Source organism: Tamandua tetradactyla, chromosome 17, assembly GCF_023851605.1.
Source record: "Tamandua tetradactyla isolate mTamTet1 chromosome 17, mTamTet1.pri, whole genome shotgun sequence".
Lineage (NCBI taxonomy): Eukaryota > Metazoa > Chordata > Mammalia > Pilosa > Myrmecophagidae > Tamandua > Tamandua tetradactyla.
In genome coordinates, this window is record NC_135343.1 from 46,296,513 (window position 1) to 46,315,776 (window position 19,264).

The window sequence follows — 19,264 nt, forward strand, 5'->3', positions numbered from 1 at the left end:
ACTGCAACAAAACCTGACTTTGAAGGGAACTGGTGTTTCTGGCCCTTGTTGCCAGGGGAACAGGGAAGAGTGACAGCAGTCCCCAAGGGCTTTTTAAAAAATTGCTTCCAGGTGAAAATTTTTTATGGTCTGTGCAGCCTGGAGCCTTTTTTTTTTTCCCCCTTTTTTCTTAACTACTGATGGATTAAACCATGGACATCAAGCTGTAACAATGGAAACAGCTCCCAATTACCCAGTTATGGCAATATGCTCCAAATTACCAAGTTAACTTTCAAAGGAGAGAAAAAATTCATTAGCAAAGTTGTTGGATATTTTTGGAGGGGGGTGAGGGGGATAAGGATGGGGATGTCTGTTAGAAACTTGTATTCGAAGTAGAACATTATGATAACTTCGTATCATAATGACAAACATCACTCCCCTACCCTGACTAGACACTGTAATGTGTAGTCACAGGACTATGCTAAATGTCTGTTCTTCAACAATTTTTCATTACTTTATTTTGACCTGGATTAAGCATTCCATTAAATGGTTACATAAGGGTATTTAGAAAATTCTACCACATGTCACGTGGGAGAATAAAGCCAATTTTTACCTGATCATGGTTCTGAAAAAATTTCTGAGGTGAATGTCTGAGACTGTAATGACAGCTGAAGAAGATAGGGGTAAAAAAGCTACCTACAGCACCAACTCGTAAGAAAAGCATAGAAAAAGTAAAGTCAAATGTGACACCCAACCGCTTAAATCTAGGAAGTCTTACTGTATCAATTTCACCCAGAAGATTAAAGGATAAACCCAGCTCAGAATAATAGTAAAATAGCAAATAGTAATCAACAGAAAAGTAAGCATTTTTTAAAAATATGTGCCAGGCCCTGTGTTAAGCACTCTATACACATTAACTCATTTATTCCTCAAAATTAATCCCACTGGGGTAGGTATTATCATTTCATAGATGAAGCAACCTTTCTGGCACTGCCAATACACAGAAACATTGACCTTTCTTAGCTTGCCACAATTATATCAAGAATAATAAAATGAAAAAGGAGGATGGGGGAAAAGAGGAGGAAGAAGAAAATAGGAGGAAAGAAGAGGAGCATAAGAGGGAGGGAAGGAAATGAAAAAGAGGATATAAGACCAAACATATGTTCAGTATTAAGCTAAATATGTCCAAACATTTGTCCTTTTAAAATAAAGGGCAGCGGAAAAAACACCAAAAAATACAAATAGATGGTACAATTATGACTTTTTCTTTCTACTTTTCTATAACTTTATATTTTATTTCAATAAACGTGTTGCTTTTAGAACCTGAAAAAAGGAAATGGATATAATAGCCTAGAATAATACCTGATTCACAGCAGATGTTCAATAAAATTTTAATTGAAATAAAAATCAACCAAAACAAACACCTCAGGGCAAGACAGGGTCTAATTTTCAATAACCATTCAAATGTCAAATAAATGTTAAAAAAAAAAAGTACTTGAATTTCTTCTTACAACCTACCTCCCACGAACCCAAGAAACAATCACCACTGGTCAGAATATAGTCTAACCTCCTCTTGTTATCGACCATCAAAATAGATTTAAACATACATCCATTTCATAGCCTTAAAGTATTGATTTGAAAATTGAAGTAGTAATTTCTTTGATCCCTTCCACTGTAACTACGAAGCCCATCAATTAAGGTTCTTTCTTTATTTCTCAAGTGGGAGTGGGAGGAGAAGAGCCTCACTGGTTATTATGATGGAACCTCTGAACTATATTACTAAGCAACTTGATTTTTGAACTGGAGAAGTAGGCCACTTTCTGTTGTTTCCTATTCCACTCACATGATATCCAAAGAATTCCCTACCAACATCATAACACTATTTACAAAACACCTTCATGATTTAGACAAAATCCCCTTACACCATGGATACTTTTAGAATTCTCCGGGACCCTCAAAGCCCCCACTCTCATGATGTAGCTAGCCCTTAACACAGGTGTCCACACTGCAGATGAAGACCACATTCCTGCAATAACCCTTTGACCCAGCATCCACCCACAGGCAACTGCATCCCTGCAATATATTCCCTCTCTCACTGCCCACCAAAACTAAAGCAGTTACAATCTGACCAAAACTATAGCAGTGTTTAAATTTTAAACCCCAACAATGCAGAGTTGCTAACTCCCCAACTTCCTATACCTGCCAAAACCATGTCACTTATCCCCCACCTCCACCCCCCAACACCCCCATTCCCACCCATTCCCTGAGATATAAAAGATCCTCTAACTGCTCTCCCCAGTGGGCTAAAATCTGACTTCAGAACCCCACTTTGCTGGTGCCCAAATAAAGTCCTTCATCTGTGGTCAGTCTGTCTCCGACCCTTCTTCAAAACTAACAGGTACCATGTTTCCATAAAGGACCCAATACTACATTGTTTTTTTCACAGACACTTTTTAAGCCTAGCCCATTTTAATGATCTCTAATTAACATAAAAACGTACAGAAATAAAAGAAACTCAGAAATAATCCAACTCAAATTTACAGACACAATTTCAATGTTTTCTAGATATTTCGATCAAATACTTGTCCAGCTCCTACTTAAATATTATTAGAAACAGGAAGTTCACTGCCAGGCAACCAATCCCATTTCAACAGCTGTTGTGAATTTTGTGAAGTTCTTATACAGAACTAAAATCTGCCTCCTACAATTTTTACCATTTGTCTTATTTTTACCCTCAAAAAAAACAGAGAATATGTTATACAACTTAAAAAGTTAAAAAAAAAAAAAAAGAACAAGTTTGTGACCCCTCTCTTCCCTTCCCCAAACTAACCACCCTCAAATTATTCACCTATTCTGCATATATACAGTCTTTTCAATTCAGGTTTTTCCCCTGTAGACTTGTTCTAGTACTCAACATTCTTCTTAATGAGCAATTTAGCAGTGGCCAAAAGCACAGGCTTCAAAACCAAACTTTGTGGATTCAAATCTTGATCCCGCCACTTATTAGCTGTGTGATTTTAACAGAGAAATTAGGATTTAAGGACGATTAAGATTAATCAATCATTGTATAGATACTCCTTTTTGCTTTCTGGTATATTGGAATAGACAGAGGGAAATACCTGAACTCTCTAAATTGTAATCCAGCTGCCTTGATCTCTGATAATGATTGTACAACCTTTTATCTTCTGCCCCTGTGATTATAAAAATCTTGTAACTAAACTTCATTCGTACCCAGTTATCCAGTTTTTCAACTGTAGAGTCTTGTAATCACTAAAGACAGCCCCTAATGTTTATTAATGAAGGGTCAGTCCAGAACCAACCCACCCCAAGTCCAAAGTTATTTTGATAACCTAAACTGGATCTAACCAAAATGGGCCTGCCTGACATGAGCAGTAGTTTAGACTTTAACCTACAAGTCACCTACCTATATCTTACTATAATACTAAAAATCATGCCCATCATCATATTAAGACTGCCATTTTTTTACATATGTTCTGTGACTAAGCATGTAATCAATCTGTGCATCTCAATAAGATCGCCTCTAATTACATCATCTGGAGCCACTGGGCTCACAATCCTTAACCCTGCCCATCTTTTTCTCTAATAAAACCGGAAAAAAAAAAAACCCGCCCATCTTTCTCTAATAAAACTATCATAATTCCTGCACTTTGGGAAGACAGATTTTGGGCCTATAGGCCAATCTGCTCTCCTGCTGCATGCCTAGTAATGAAGCACAATAGAATAGGACAACTATAAGTCCCTGGTTTTCTATTCAGCTCTGAAAGAGTTAAAAGACAACTCCAAGTCCCTTCAAGGGAACTAATACAGAGTGGCACCAGCCACCATTTCTCAGCTAGGCACCGATTCTTGCAAGATCACGAATAAATTATTTTCTCCATAATCGTGTGAGGGTTTACTCTCTTTCAGGTATGGTGTTCTTTCCAACAATGCTATTAACTCATCTTAAACTTAGTCACATTAAACCTTTTGTTTTTATATGTTACTTTACTTATTCAATTGATATTATGAATTTACAATTTACTACCTATTACAAGTATACTCCATTTTTCCAGTCTTTCTATATCTTTTGATATCTTTTGGGTTAATGATTTTGTCATATAACCTTCTATTTCCATGTTTCCCTTTGTTAAGTAGGTACACAAATATATTCCCACTAAAACAACACTTTGGGGAAGGGCAGAAATGCAAACTTAGAACCTAGAGAGTTCTAGGTTCTAGGAGACTCTAGATTCTAGGAGAACTCTGGAAATTACCAACATACAAAACTTCAAGATTTTCTGGTTTCCACTTTTAAGGGGGAATATGGGGACTTTAACCACATTAAGACAAAGGAAAAGGCTTGGAAAAGCATACATTCAGCTTTTTAAAATAAGAAAATAGAAGTCACCAAACTCACTTTCTTTAGAAAACATTCAGCCCCCCAACTGCTTCCAACTTAGAAAGAAGTTACCACGAGCCAAAGCTTTTAATATCCTTCCCTTTTGGAAGTACAATGGAAACAATTCCCCAGAACAAAGGAGTTTCATCAGCAAGCTCTCTGCTCTTTCAAGTTGGAAGGAAACTTGGAAGTTGAAAGTTGGAAGGAAAGTTGATTTATACCATGTATCAGAGAGAAATATCAGCTAGAACCAAGTGAGGTAAATTTTAGACATTTAGAGCTGTTTAATATTAAACTGTAATAGATCAACTTTACAGTAAATTATATACAAAAATATTTTATTTACCCTCCCTTTCATATGTTCCTTCCCTTGAAAAGAAACTTTAAGATAATTCATAATTCCAAGGACACATATGCTCCACCAATAAACCATTTTCAAATGTTTCCATTCTGAACTAATGATGTGGATCACATTCCCAACACCTTGCTCTGGCATATCATAAAGCTAACCTTTCTAAACAGCCCTTTGGGTTCCAAGATGGGGTTAGTTTAATAGTGCCACAGTCTTGGATTAAGACCTCCCTTTTGTCATTAACTGTTTCCACAAGCAGTTAATATAGTCATTCCAACATTATTCAACAATTTTAATATTTTTTTCTGGATCAACAATCAAATATATGTTCAACTACATAAATACTTGATTTCACTTTTAATACTCTGAAAGATAAGCATAAACTAGAAAGAACAATAATCTTTATGGATTTATTTGAAAAGATGATCCAAAAACAATCAATATAAAAATTAACAGAATGAGCCTTCTAGCCTCCTGTTCTAGTTTGTTAGCTACCGGAATGCAATATACCAGAAACAGAATGGCTTTTAAAAAGGGGAATTTAATAAGTTGCTAGTTTACAGTTGTAAGGCCAAGAAAATGTCCCACTTAAAACAAGTCCATGGAAATGAGCAATCTAAGGCATCCATGGAAAGATACCTTGGTTCAAGAAGGCCAGTGAAGTTCAGGGTTTCTCTCTCAAGTGGAAAGGCACAGGGCAAACATGATCAGGGTTCCTCTCTCATCTGGAAAGGCATATGGCCAACACAGTGTTGTCTTCTAGTTTTCTCTCCTGGCTTCCTTTCACGTAGCTCCCTGGGAGGCATTTTCCTTCTTCATCTCCAAAGGTCACTGGCTGATGGACTCTGCTTCTCACGGCTATGTCATTCTGCTGTGCTCTCTCTGAATCTCTCTCATTCTCCAAAATGTTTCCTCTTTTACAGGACTCCAGAAACTTATCAAGACCCACCCAAATGGGTGGAGACATGTCATCACCTAATCCAGTTTAGCAACCACTCTTGATTAAATCACATCTCCAGGGAGATGATCTGATTATAGTTTCAAACATACAGTATTGAATTATTCTGCCTTTACGAAATGGGATTTTGATTAAAACATGGCTTTTCTAGGGTCTGCACATCCTTCCAAACCAGCACACCTCCTATGTTCTAGTTAGAAGGAAAAAAATCTGAGAGGATTATATGGTAGCCCATGACAAATTCTGGGATCTGTCCTATAACTACTTGTTGAAGAGTGCTTTGAAAACCATTGCTTTTTCATTTCTTTGCTTTGTATATATGTTATACTATACAATAAAAATTTTTTTAAATATTAAAACAGATGAGTAATACCAAAACTCAAACTACAAAATAAAGGTTGAGGAAAGACAATTTTTCCAGTAAGTTAAATAATTGAGGATAAAGCTTACCATGTTTAGAGATATCTTTCTAAAAAGAGCCTCTCAGATTTTTTTTCCTTCTAGCAAAAAGGCAATGGAAAGAATCTTTAAAATACTGGTGGAAAAAAATTATAAATCCAGAATTTTAGATCCACCAAACTATCCTTTAAAAGTAAAGAAAAAATAAAGATTTTTTTTAGACAAACAAAATCATAGAGAATATGTCACCAACAGACCTGCACTACAAAAAAAATGAAAGTAATTCTTTAAGCAAAAAGAAAATGATATCAGGTAAAATTTGAATCTGTACAAAGGAATAAAGAGTGTAGGAAATGGTAAATATATGGGTAAATATAAAATATTTTATCATTTTATAATTTATTTAAAAGGTAATCAACTGTTAAAGGAAAAGTAATAGCAATGAATTGTGGAATTTACCACATCTGTAGAAGTAAAATATATGTTAACAATAACCTAATGTCAGTAGGGGAAATGGAAGTATGCTGTTGCAAGGGTGTTATTACATTATATGTGAGTGGCACGACATCTGTTGAAAGTAGATTGTTTTAAGTTAAAGATGCACATTGTAAACTCTATAGCAATCACTAACAAATAAAACAAAGAGGTACAAGTAATAAGTTAATAGTGAAACAATGAAATTCTAAAAGAAATTCAGTTAAAAAAGCGTCAAAGAAGGAAAAAAAAGAATTGAGAGGGTATATAAAAAAAACAAGACAATAATGAATTTCCTAGTCGTACAGGTAATTATATTAATGTAAAATAGTTTCTTATTTTCCTGCTTTGTTTTTAATTAATTTAGTTTACTTTCATTTCTGCCTTCCATCTTTTGAATTATTGTTGTTATTTCTTTCTATGATACCTTGTAGTTTCGTTGCTCGTATTTATCCTGCTTGACAATCTCTGCATTTCTTAACTCTCCACTCCAATATCGCCCCCAAAAAACAATTCTGATCTTTTTTGAAAGTGTTTTTTAATTTTCTAGAGACATAGTCATATCATTAAAAAACATAGTAAATATCATTAATATCATCAAATAATATATTAATAATATAATATTATGATATATATGATAATATTGCTGTTTACAAGCAGGATGAATATAAAGAAAACAATACCTAAGCCCATCATAGTAAAACGCTAAAAACCAAAAAAACATGGAGGAAATACTAAAAGCAGCCAGAGGGAAAAATACATTACCATCAAAGTCACAAAAACAAGACTAACAACTGACATAAAGGACAACTGAATGATATCTTTAAGGTACTGGGAATAAAAAACTGCCAAAATAAATTTCTAAACCTAGTTAAAATGCCCTTTTAAAATAAAGGCACTGGCACACCCACTTTCACACCAGCATTATTCACAATCGCCAACAGATGGAAGTAACCCAAGTGTTCAACAGACAAATAGAAAACAAAATGTCGTATATACATACAATGAAATATTCCACTGTGAAAAGTAATGAAGTTCTTACACATGCTACACATGACTGAGCCTTGAAGACACTATGCCAAGTGAAATAAGAGAGATACGAAGAGACAAATATTGTATGATTTTACTGATTGGAAATAATTCAAATACACAAATTTGTAAAGTCAAAACTACAATATAGGTTACCAGGGATGGGGTAGAGGTAATGGGGAAGTTAATGCTTAATTGGTATAGTTCCTGTTTGGGGTGATAAAAAAGTTTCAGTAATGGATGGTGGTGCTGGTAGCACAACACTGTGAATATAATTAACATTACTGAATTGCATATTAGAAAGTAGTTAAATGGGAAGCTTTAGGTTGTATATATGTTATCAGAATAAAAATTTTTTAAATCATAGAACAGTACAACACAAAGAGTGAACCCTAATGTAAACTATGAACTATAATCAATAGTTCAATTTTAATAATATTGCTTCATCAAATGCAAAAGAAAAAAAAAAAGTCCACACTAATGCAAAGCATTAAAAATAGGGAACACTACGTATGGTGGGGGGTGGTAATAATATGGGAACTCCATACCTTCTGCATGGTTGTTCTATAAGGATACAGCTGCTCTAATTTTTAAAAATGAAAAAAAATTAAGGCAAAACACATTTTTCAGACAAAAAAATTACAGAATTTGTCAGCAGTAGGTCTGTGCTGAAAGAAATGCTAATGGGAGTTATTCATCCAAAAGGAAAATAATCTCAAAAAGAATCACAGAATGTAGGAGGAAATAAAGGCCACCAAAAGAGTAAATATAACAGAATGCTGGCTCTACAAAATCATAATGGAAATTTCTTATGGGAATTAAAATACATATAAAATTAAATTCATGACAGCTTTACTTTAAGCAGTAAGAGGAGGTAAATGAAAATAAAATATAGTGTTGTATGGTCTAGCAGCATCAAGAAAGTGATAAAAGTATTAATTTATATTTTATGAAACCATTAATATGTCAAGGATGCATCTTGTAATCCTTAGAGTAATTCCTAAGATTAAAAAAGAAGAAAAATCATTTGGACCGTCAAACAAAGAATAGTCATTTATTAGGGAAAGAAAACCCACCTGGTGTTAGACTTCTCCACAATAGCATTTTAATTTCAAATAAGCTATCCTTTTGAGAATAAAGTCTTCGGAGCAACCAGTCTAAATGGTACAATAATTTTTAAACTAGTTTAAAAGTGCTATTCACATTATTCCTTCTTAAGACAATTAATGAAGGAGGGAACACCAACTAAACTAGATGACAAGGAGAAACTTCAGCAAAAAGGACTGGCAGTGAAAAATGAATATATTTAACTGTAACTGTAAGATAAAATCAAGGTCAGAATATGTGTTTAAAAATGGTATAAAAAAATTTAAAAGACAAAATGAAAAATATACAAAAATTTTAAAAAATTGTAAAATATATAAAGTTATATAATTAAGAAAACAAAGAAAAAGGATGCAAAGAATACACTGGCCCGTTGTCTCATACTTAATAACAGGAAGTCAAAGCCAAACAAACAAGTACAGGTCTATAATCCCTAATTTAAAATCCTTGGGGTAGAAATGCTTCCTAATTTAGAATTTTGCAGATTTTTAAAAATAACATAATGGATTTCTTATGCATTATATAACATCCTTAGTGAAGGATTAGGATTAGAAGCATTATATATTCATATATTTTAGTATTTCTGCAGAAAAATATTGGAATAGTCACAGAAGTAAATATAATGACTATCAATATCTCATGTCAACTCAAGTCAGGTTTTTTTTTTTTGCCAAATGAATTCAGGATATTTAGTCAGGTATTGATAACAAATGATTTTTAGAGCTTTGTGGATTCTGAAATTACAAATGACAGTTTACAAACCAGCAGAATTACAAGCATGTTTAAGAGTATAAAGTAAAGTGCTAAGACAATTCTATAAAGTGCTAAGACAATTCTATTGACTAACATTGAGAAGTAAGGGAACAGAAAGGGTGAAAAAATATACAAGTAAGATTTATTGTTGCTCTTAGAAGAGAATCAATAGATACCAACACTTAAAAAGGATGGTGGGGGAGTAAGAATACAATATAAAGGAAACACTAAAACAAAAAAAACAAGTTTTTAAAAACTGAAAGAAAATCAGATGCCATGAGGTATAACATCATAGTGGTATCTCTCTCCCACACACTAAAAACGAACAAACAAAAAAAGACGAAACTAAATTATTTTTAAATGACTACAGTACTCTAAAATGCCCAAGTTATCCCACTTGCAGAATGAATCACTGAGGACCATAAAAGTCACTAGGGGGCAGCAGAGCACAAAAATTATCCTCTGAAAAGGGTGATCCAGCCCAAGTACTTAATACAGCTAGTATATTTTCAATTGCTCTAATAATTTCATAATCATTCACAAGGAAAAAAAAAACACTCACCAATTAATCTGCACAAATTGATATACATATATATCAATTGATATATATGTATATCAATGCGTACTATATTAGAAATTTGATTAATTCATTTTTAAAAAATAAACCCACACATTTTAAATATTTCATGAGAAATAATTACAAATTCCTAAGCAAAAACAAATAGAAAAATGCATTATTTTACATTTTGGCAAATATCCTTAATGCCCAGCTTAACAAAACACATCTGAATTTTATAACTACTTCCACATTCAATCTATTGCAAGGTATGGTTTCAGTCGAAGTATATGAAGAAAATCCAGCCGCACACACATGCAGTTTTTTGTTGTGGTTGTTTTAACATGGGCAGGCACCGGAAATCGAACCTGGATCTCTGGCATGGCAGGCGAGAATTCTGCCAATGAGCCACCATCGCATCGCCCCACATATGTAGTTTTAAAAGGAGTGTTTTTAAAGCTTTCTCACACTTACAGATACTCTTTGATATAACCTCAAATACTGACAAGTAGGGCAGTGCGACAGTGGGTGAGTGGCAGAATTCTCGCCTGCCATACCGGAGACCCGGGTTCCTTTCCTGGTACCTGCCCATACCAAAAAAAAAAAAAATTGACAAGTACTAGTTTTTAAAACTAACTTGCAATGTGGAATCTGAAATCATTTTTTATCAATGATATTTTGTATTATTAGATGAAAATTCATTGATCTTATACTTTTTATTCAAGTATTTTATTTCTAACATTAAATTACATTTTCTTTAGAAAATGTTTTTATAAAGAAATTAAAATGCCACAAACTGTTTGCCACAAAGATACAATAAAGTCAAACACATGCAATTATCCATGTTTCCCCCAATCTAATGAGACTTTTATATGTTTTGCTATATATTTTATTCTAATTCATCTATGCAGATTTAGGAAAAATTATTTATAATGAGTTGTTTTCATCTTTAAATTTACCTTCTATATACTGCCTTTCCTTATCAGCAAATCTAAGGTGAAAAATGATGTAATGTACTATTTCAGGGGCCCAAAGCAATCTGTAACCTTAATTTCCCAAATAGCAATTTCAAATTTCTGCCAACATAAACAAAAATATTCAAATATCAAAAAATCACATAGTTAGCAAGAAGGAAAATGCATGAGATTATTTAACTAGAACCTTATTATTTATGCTTTTCTCCCATGCTAGAGGCACTCTTTAGAATAGCATTCAACATACACAACTACAGTTTAGACTTTCTCATGAACACAATTACATGAAAAATAAATAGCTTTCAAGTTCTCTAAGAGTGTAATCGATCCTTAAATATTTTCAGAAGAGGATAATCCCAAGCATTTCTGTGTTCAAGAAACTGGTATACTGCTATATATTCAATTATATCTTGAAGAAAAATAAAGAAGTTATTTTTTCTTCTTCAAGTACAATGCAGACATGCATGACAATCACTGTCCATATAGTAAAAAGATGGATGGTAAAGACAGATTCAATCTCCTGTTAAGTATACAGTTACAAGCTAATTTCATGGGAAAAAAAAAAAAACTTGCATTGACAATAGTAATTTAAAGGAAAAAAAGAACCAAAAAAGAAAAATGTTAGAGAACAAGCATAACTCTTAAAAACAGAAAAGTGTTATCCAACACAAAAATGAGAACTACAGATTTGAAAAACATTCAGTTTTCTTTATCTTAAGATATAAACAAAGAAATGATGGAAGGAGGGAGTCAAGACTTTTTAGAATTGCAAAAATGGAACAGAATACAATGAGGAGTTCCCATTTATCTATTTCTTTCTTCAATGCTCGTGCTTTGGGTATAAGATCTAGGAAACTGCCTCCTATTACAAGTTGATAAGATATTTTCCTACATTTTCTTCTAAAAGTTTTATGGTCTTAGCTCTAATGTTTAGGTCTTTGATCCATTTTGAGTTAATTTTTGTATAGGGTGTGAAATATGGATCCTCTTTCATTCTTTTGCATGTGGATATCCAGTTTTCTAGGCACCATTTATTGAAGAGACAGTTCTGTCTCAGGTGAGTTAGCTTGACTGCTTTATCAAAGATCAGGTGTCCATAAATGAATGGGCCTACATTTGAACACTCTATTCAATTCCATTGGTCAGTATATCTATCTTTATGCTAATACTATGCTGTTTCGACCACTGTAGCTTTGTAATATGCCTTAAATCAGGTAGTATTTGACCTTCAACTTCATTTTTCTTTCTCAGGATATTTTTAGCTATTCAGGGCACCCTGCCCTTCCAGACAAATTTGGTTGTTGGTTTTTCTATTTTTGAAAAGTAAGCTGTTGGGATTTTAATTGGTCAGTTTATGAGAAACTGAATAAAAACTACATAAGATAACTCTGCATTGAATCTACAAATCAATTTAGGTAGAATTGACATCTTAACTATATTTAGTATTCTAATCTATGAACACAGTATGCCCTTCCATTTATTTAGGTCTTCTATGATTTCTTTTAGTAATTGCTTGTAGTTTTCTTTGTGTAGGTCTTTTGTGTCCTTAGTTAAATTTATTTCTAAATATTTTATTCTTTTGGTTGCAATTGTAAATGGAATTTTTTCTTGATTTCTCCCTCAGACTGCTCATTACTAATGTACAGAAACACTACAGATTTTTGAGTGTTGACCTTGTAACTTGCCACTTTGCTGCACTCATTTATTAGCTGTAGTAGTTTCGCTGTGGATTTTTCAGGGTTTTCCATATATAGTATCAAATCATCTGTAAACAGTGAGAGTTTTACTTCTTCCTTTCCAATTTTGATGCCCTGTATTTCTTTTTCTTGTCTAACTGCTTTGACTAGAATGTCCAACACAATGCTGAATAACAATGGTGATAGTAGACATCCTTGTCTTGCTCCTGACTTAAGATCTTTTTAATGATACATTTTAGATAGCTTTGAAAAGTTTTTAATCAACATATTAAATAAAAAGGAATCTTGATTTTTAAATGAAATCTTTTAAATACTGTGGCATGATGAGGTTAATTTAACAGTTGAAGCATAAATATAGTAATTACAGTATACTGTTTAGACTAATTCACAGTTATGGGAAAATGACTATTTTTTAAAATATAGCCAGCATGAATCTGTGTAGCTATAAGCAGTGAAATACTAGAAAATAGGAAATGAATAAATAAGATGATTTTTCAGAAGTGGCCATTCATTATTTTGCATTTAACAATCTGGAAGAAATTGTCTTCTTTGAGTGGCAAATGTTCTGGTAATTTTACTTTCTTAGCTTCCTCTATATGACCTTGAATTGCTATAATAAGTGACTCTAAAGAATCAAAGTTATTTTCTGATCTGAGTTAACCAACGAGGCTACACTGAGGATTTTCCCTGTAGAAGTCCTCTTTAAAGGTATGCATAATGTTGAGTTCCCACAGACTTTTCAGTATTCTTGTAGTGTGGGTTTCCCATCCTATGCTCACCACTATCTTATGGACATCTCCAGTTCCAACAGTGGCCCAACCATAACAGCTGTCAATGGATACATCAACTGGAAGATTACCACTTATTCAGTAAAGTTAGCAGTGAGATTGCCAAACTGCTTGGAAACATGGCTGAAGAAGTACTGCACCATCTGGCCGCAGCAGAAGTAGGGCAAGCGCCTCATAAGGCCACCTGCCTGTGGTACGGGGTCTGGCCCATCTAAGTGTCAGGCGGGGACGCCCTCCAGGCATGCCTGGACCTCTATTCCCAGACCAACCAGAGGACAAAAGAGGGAACTCCACCAGATATACAACTGGCCAGGTGTCTCCGGCCGCAAGCCACAGTCAGTCCCTCATGCCGCTTATCCAACAGAAGCTGTCGGACGACTAGGAGGTTGCATCTCAGCCACCCCCCACCCCCACCCCATGGGTAGCAGCAGCGTCAATAGTGTAAATAAATCTGTAAGTCTGATCTTACACTTTAAATGAGTCTTTTACCTATGCATAATTTTGTAATATCAGGCACTAGATCAGTTGAAAAATGGGTTGTGTGTATCTTCCAAATGTTGACATATTTCACTATACAATATCAAAAAATCACATTCATTAATATCACCTCCAGTCTTATAAGAAAACTTTATAAGCATTGGGAATCATTAGGGCATCAGGCCATATCAATGAAAATATAAATATGCAAGCACCAATAAATCACACATAAGTAGGACAAATAATAAACTGGTTATTCCTTAGAACACAATAAGTGAAACTGAACCTTAACTAGTCATAATAGCTACTAATACAATATCACTATAAATTAGAAGAACTAAAATTAAAAAGATTGACAGTATCAAATGCTGGTGAATTTGCAGAGAAATCAGATTACTCATACACTAATGGTAGAAATGTAAAATAATACAGCCAATCTAGAAAATTGTTCTCCAGTTTCTTAAAAAGCTAAAAATATTGTATCCCAAGAATGTTTGTATGTTGGTTCGTTGTTTACAATAAAAATATTTAAAAAAAAAAAAAAAGCTAAACATACACTTAGCATAAAATCCAGCAATTGTATCTCTGGGCATTTATCCCGGAGAAATAAAAAATTACATTTGCACAAAAATTTGCACTGAAATATTCATAGCAGCTTTATTCATAACAGACAAAAGCTAGAAACAACCCAGATGTCCCTCAACAGGTAAATGGTTAAACAAACTGCGGTACATCTATTTTATAGAATACTACTCAACAATGAAACAATGGATACGCCAAACACCTTGTACGAATCTCCAGGGAATTAGACTGACTGAAAAAAATGCAATCCCTAAAGGAAATAAACCGATTCCATTTATATAACAATTTTGGAATGACAAAGTTTTAGAAATGGAGGCAGGTTAGTAGTTGCCAAGAGTAGGGACCAGGGCAGCAGGAAGGGGTATGTGGCTATAAAAGGACAATAGAAATGATCTAGTGGGGATGGAATGGTCCAGTAGCTTACCTCTGGTGGTGAATACATGAACTTACGTGAAAAAAAATTGCATAGAACTGAATACACATTCACAAATGAGTACAAATAAAACTATAGAAGTCTGAATAAAAGAACCTTAGATTTTATCAATGTACGCAAAAAAAAAACTATAGAATGCATCAACATATGCAATTGTGATACTGTACTATAGTTTTGCAAAATGTTATCACTGGGAGAAACTGAATAAAAACTACATAAGATAACTCTGCATTAATTCTTAAAACTGTATGTGGGGACTCCAAAATGGAAATCATGATCTAGCACTGGGGACTGACTTACCATCCAATGTTGGCCACCTCCTGAGATGCCCATGATGCAGGGCTCCTCACCCATGTGGTCTTGGCACCCTGAACTTTGGGAAGAGCTGATGGCACTGCCTGCTCTAGGGAACACCAGGTTGGCTGGGTCTGGATGAGCTAAACTAAAGTGGCTAAATGAAAGCCACACTCCAATGTGAGCCTTGAGGAAAACTGGGACTGTGAGGAAGAGAAGGTATGAGCCTGGAATCAGGGAATAGAACTGTTGACAAATGGGCGCAGTGGGAGCAAGAACTAGATCCGGAGAACCATGAGACGGTAACCCAGGATCTGGTGATTTTTTAAGAGAAGCTTCAACAGTGAAGATGAAAACTCCCGCTACATTTATCTGACATGTAGCCCTAAAGGAGTTCCTTCCTGCACTAAAGTCTTCAACCCCTCACATGAAAATTGGAATCAGCTTCTTCCAAACTCCTGTTCATGATGATATTTTGACCTCAAATAAAACATGAATGCTTTTAATGGCACCTAGAATGGTGGACCCTTTCCAGAGTGTCTTCAGCTGACTTTGATCATATCTATCTACTACAGTTATAACCTTAAAAAAGTTATTTCTTAAATACTAAGACTTGTAGTTGGAAATGACTATTCGATGCATGGGCAGCAGAACTGATGTTATGCTACCAGCCATGAAAATACCATTCATCTTATTGTACATCTCTATCAAAGCTCTTGGGTGACCAGGGGCTTTGTCAATAAGCAATAATATTATATTTTGAAAGGGCCGTATGATTTACAGAATGGTAAATAAGCATTGGTCTCAATGTAATTATAGCATCTCTTATAAGGCTGGTGTAGTGGCAACAAATTCCCTCAGTTATGGGAATTTCTTTATCTGGGAATGTCTTTATCTCTTCCTCATTTTGAAAGGCAGTTTTGCTGGAAATAAAATCCTTGGTTGGCCATTTTTTGCTTTTACCACTTTAAGTATGCTATCTCACTGCCTTCTTGCATCTGTGGTTTCAGATAAGAAACTGGCATTTCATCTTATTGAGGTTCCCTTGTATTTGACACATTGCTACTCTCTTTTGGCTTTCAGAATTCTCTCTTTAACATAGTTTGTGTATATCACTGAAGTTAAATTGATATTAAAGCAAACAAGATTGTTACAGATTTAGGATGTTAAATTTAAGTTCCATGGTAACTACAAATATAATATCAAAGAATATGCAAGTTCATGGAGACAGAAAATAGACTAATTTGTAGTGGCAGGGTTGGGGAGAGGGCAAGGGAATAAAAGTTAATGCATAATGAGTGTAGGGTTTTGGTTGAGAAGATGGGAAAGGTTTAGTAATGGAAGGTGGTAAAGGTACTACAACATTGTGAGTGTGATTAATCCCACTGAATAATATGCTTGGGAGGGTTGAGATGGTAATGATTATGTTATATAAGTGTTCCCACAATTAAGAGAAAAGAAAAAACAACTAAGAGACAATGACAATTAAATGCAATACATGATCCTAGATGGAATTCTAATAAGGGAGGAGAAAAAGCCAAAAGGGAATTTACTGGGAGATATGAAAAATTAGAAAATAGACTATGTGCTTTATATCAGTGTTAAATTTCTTGACCTTGATAACTAAATTTAAGGTGGTTACATAAGTAAATATCCTTGCTATTAGGAAATGTACATGGCACTATTAAGTGGTCAAGGAGGAGAATGTGTACAACCTATACTCAAGTGTTTAGAAAATGGACTGATAAACAGAGAGATATGGATAAACAACTACACGGATTGTCAAAATTGGTAAATCTGGTATCTAGGGGATGGGGTATGTTAGAGTTCTCTATATAGGGTTTGTATTATTTTTGTAACTGTCCTGTAAATTTAAAAGTATTTTAAAATAAAAAATATTTTTAAAATAGTCATTATCTCCTTTCTTTTCAGGCTGCTAGCGCTCCAGCAGACATGCTGAACGTTCCTAAAACCCAGCAGACCTTCTGTAAGTAGTGCAGCAAGCACCAACCCCACAAAGTGACACAGTACAAAAAGGGTAAGGAGTCTCTCTATGCCCAGGGAAAGTGGCGTTACGACAGGAAGCAGAGTGGCTACAGTGGGCAGACTAAGCCGATTTTCCGAAAGAAGGCTAAAACTACAAAGAAGATTGTACTGAGATTTGAATGCGTTAAGCCCAACTGCAGGTCTGAGAAAATGCTGGCAATTAAGAGATGCAAACATTATGAACTGGGAGTCGACAGGAAGAGAAAGGGCCAAGTGATCCAGTTCTAAGATTTGTCTTTTGTTATGACAATAAAATCTTGAGGTTATGTTCACTTCAAAAAAAAAAATAGTAAATATCTAAAGAAAATTCAGAATAATATTTTTATGATTTTGAGGGGAAAATCTCAAAATCTCAACAGGGAAGGCTGCTCTAAGTAAGACATAATACCCAGACGCCATAAAGGAAAAGGCTAACAGATCTTACTACATAGCATTGTTAAATTTCTGTATAAGAACTTACACCATGTATTAAGTAAAAAAGCAAAAGACAAACTGGGGGATGATAGGCAAAAGACATAAAAATAAATTAACAATGATATATAAAGCATTCCTACACATCAGTAAGTAAAATCAAACACAATAGAAAAAAATGGACCAAGTTGATGAATTTCCAATTGACAATACAGGAAAAAAAAACTGAAAAGGTATTCAATTTCTCTGGACACTAGTGAATTGTAAAGGAAAATGAAAGCTGGTGCTATATAATAAGCTCACAGGCATCAATGAATGTTAGCTTCCTACCTCACCCTTGCCTTCAGGCTTTGCCAGGAAGATGAGTATTTTGAATACTGCAAATGTGCAAGCCCCAGTAGTGCCTAGAATATAGTAGGGACTCAATAAATATGTGTGGATGAATGAATGTGATTCCTCAAAAGCAGTCAGGAGTGAAATTGACAGAGTAGGGAACTCCAAAAGTCTCAAAGAAGAAAACAAAGATTTTTGTTTTGGACTAAGCAATGCTGCTTTAGATATTACATCTAAAGCACAAGCCATCAAAGAAAAAAATACACTGGACTTCATCAAAATTCAGAACTTTTTTGCTTCAAAGGACACTATTAAGTAAGTGGAAAGGTGACCCACAGCATGGGGAAAAAATACTTGGAAATCATATATCTAAAAGGATCCAATATCTAGAATACATAAAGAACTCTTACATCTCAATAATAAAAACACAAATAACCCAGTTAAAAAAAATTTGCCAAAGCATTTAATACACATTTCTCTAAAAAATATATAAAAATGGTCAATAAACACATGAAAAGATGTTCTGCACATCATTAGCTACTGAAGAAATGCAAATCAAGACCACAATGAGATATCATTTCATACCCACTAGGATGGCTATAATTAAATAGACAGATAATATCAAATTTGGCCTAGATGTGGAGATACTGAAACCCTCTTATATTGTCAGTGGGAATATAAATAGTGCAACCACTGTGGAAAACAGTAGGCAGTTCCACAAAAAGTTAACCATAAAATTACCATATGGCCCAGCAATTCCACTCATAGGTATATACCAAAGAGAACTGAGAACATATGTCCACAGAAAGACTTCTACATGAATGTTCATAATGGCATTGCTCATAATAACAAAAAAGTAGAAACAACCCAAATTCTATCAACTGATGAATTTGGATAAATAAAATGTGATATATCTATATAATAGAATACTATTCAGAAAGAAGAAAAAGATGGAGTACTGATATATAGCAAAAATGGATGAACACTGAAAATGCCATGATACTGAAAGAAGCCAGGCAGAAACTAGGAATAAAAAAAAGACCACATATTGTATGACTTGATTTATATGAAATATCCAGAATAGACAATCTGCAGCAACAGAAAGCAGATTAGTAGTTTCCAGTGGGTGGAGGAGAGAAGACTGGGGAATAACTGCTAATAGCTATAGAGCTTCTTTGGGGAGTGACAAAAGTGTTCTGGATTTAGATAGTGTTAATGTCATACAA

General features: G+C 34.3%; 1 protein-coding gene and 1 pseudogene across 5 annotated transcripts in view; one reads left to right on the plus strand and one right to left on the minus strand.

The window, feature by feature from the left end:
- The window catches only part of EXOC6B (exocyst complex component 6B), an 870,074-nt gene that overhangs the window by 735,189 nt on the left and 115,621 nt on the right, over nt 1–19,264 (minus strand). The window lies entirely within an intron of this gene.
- Nucleotides 17,172–17,574, plus strand: LOC143660998 (large ribosomal subunit protein eL42-like; annotated as a pseudogene).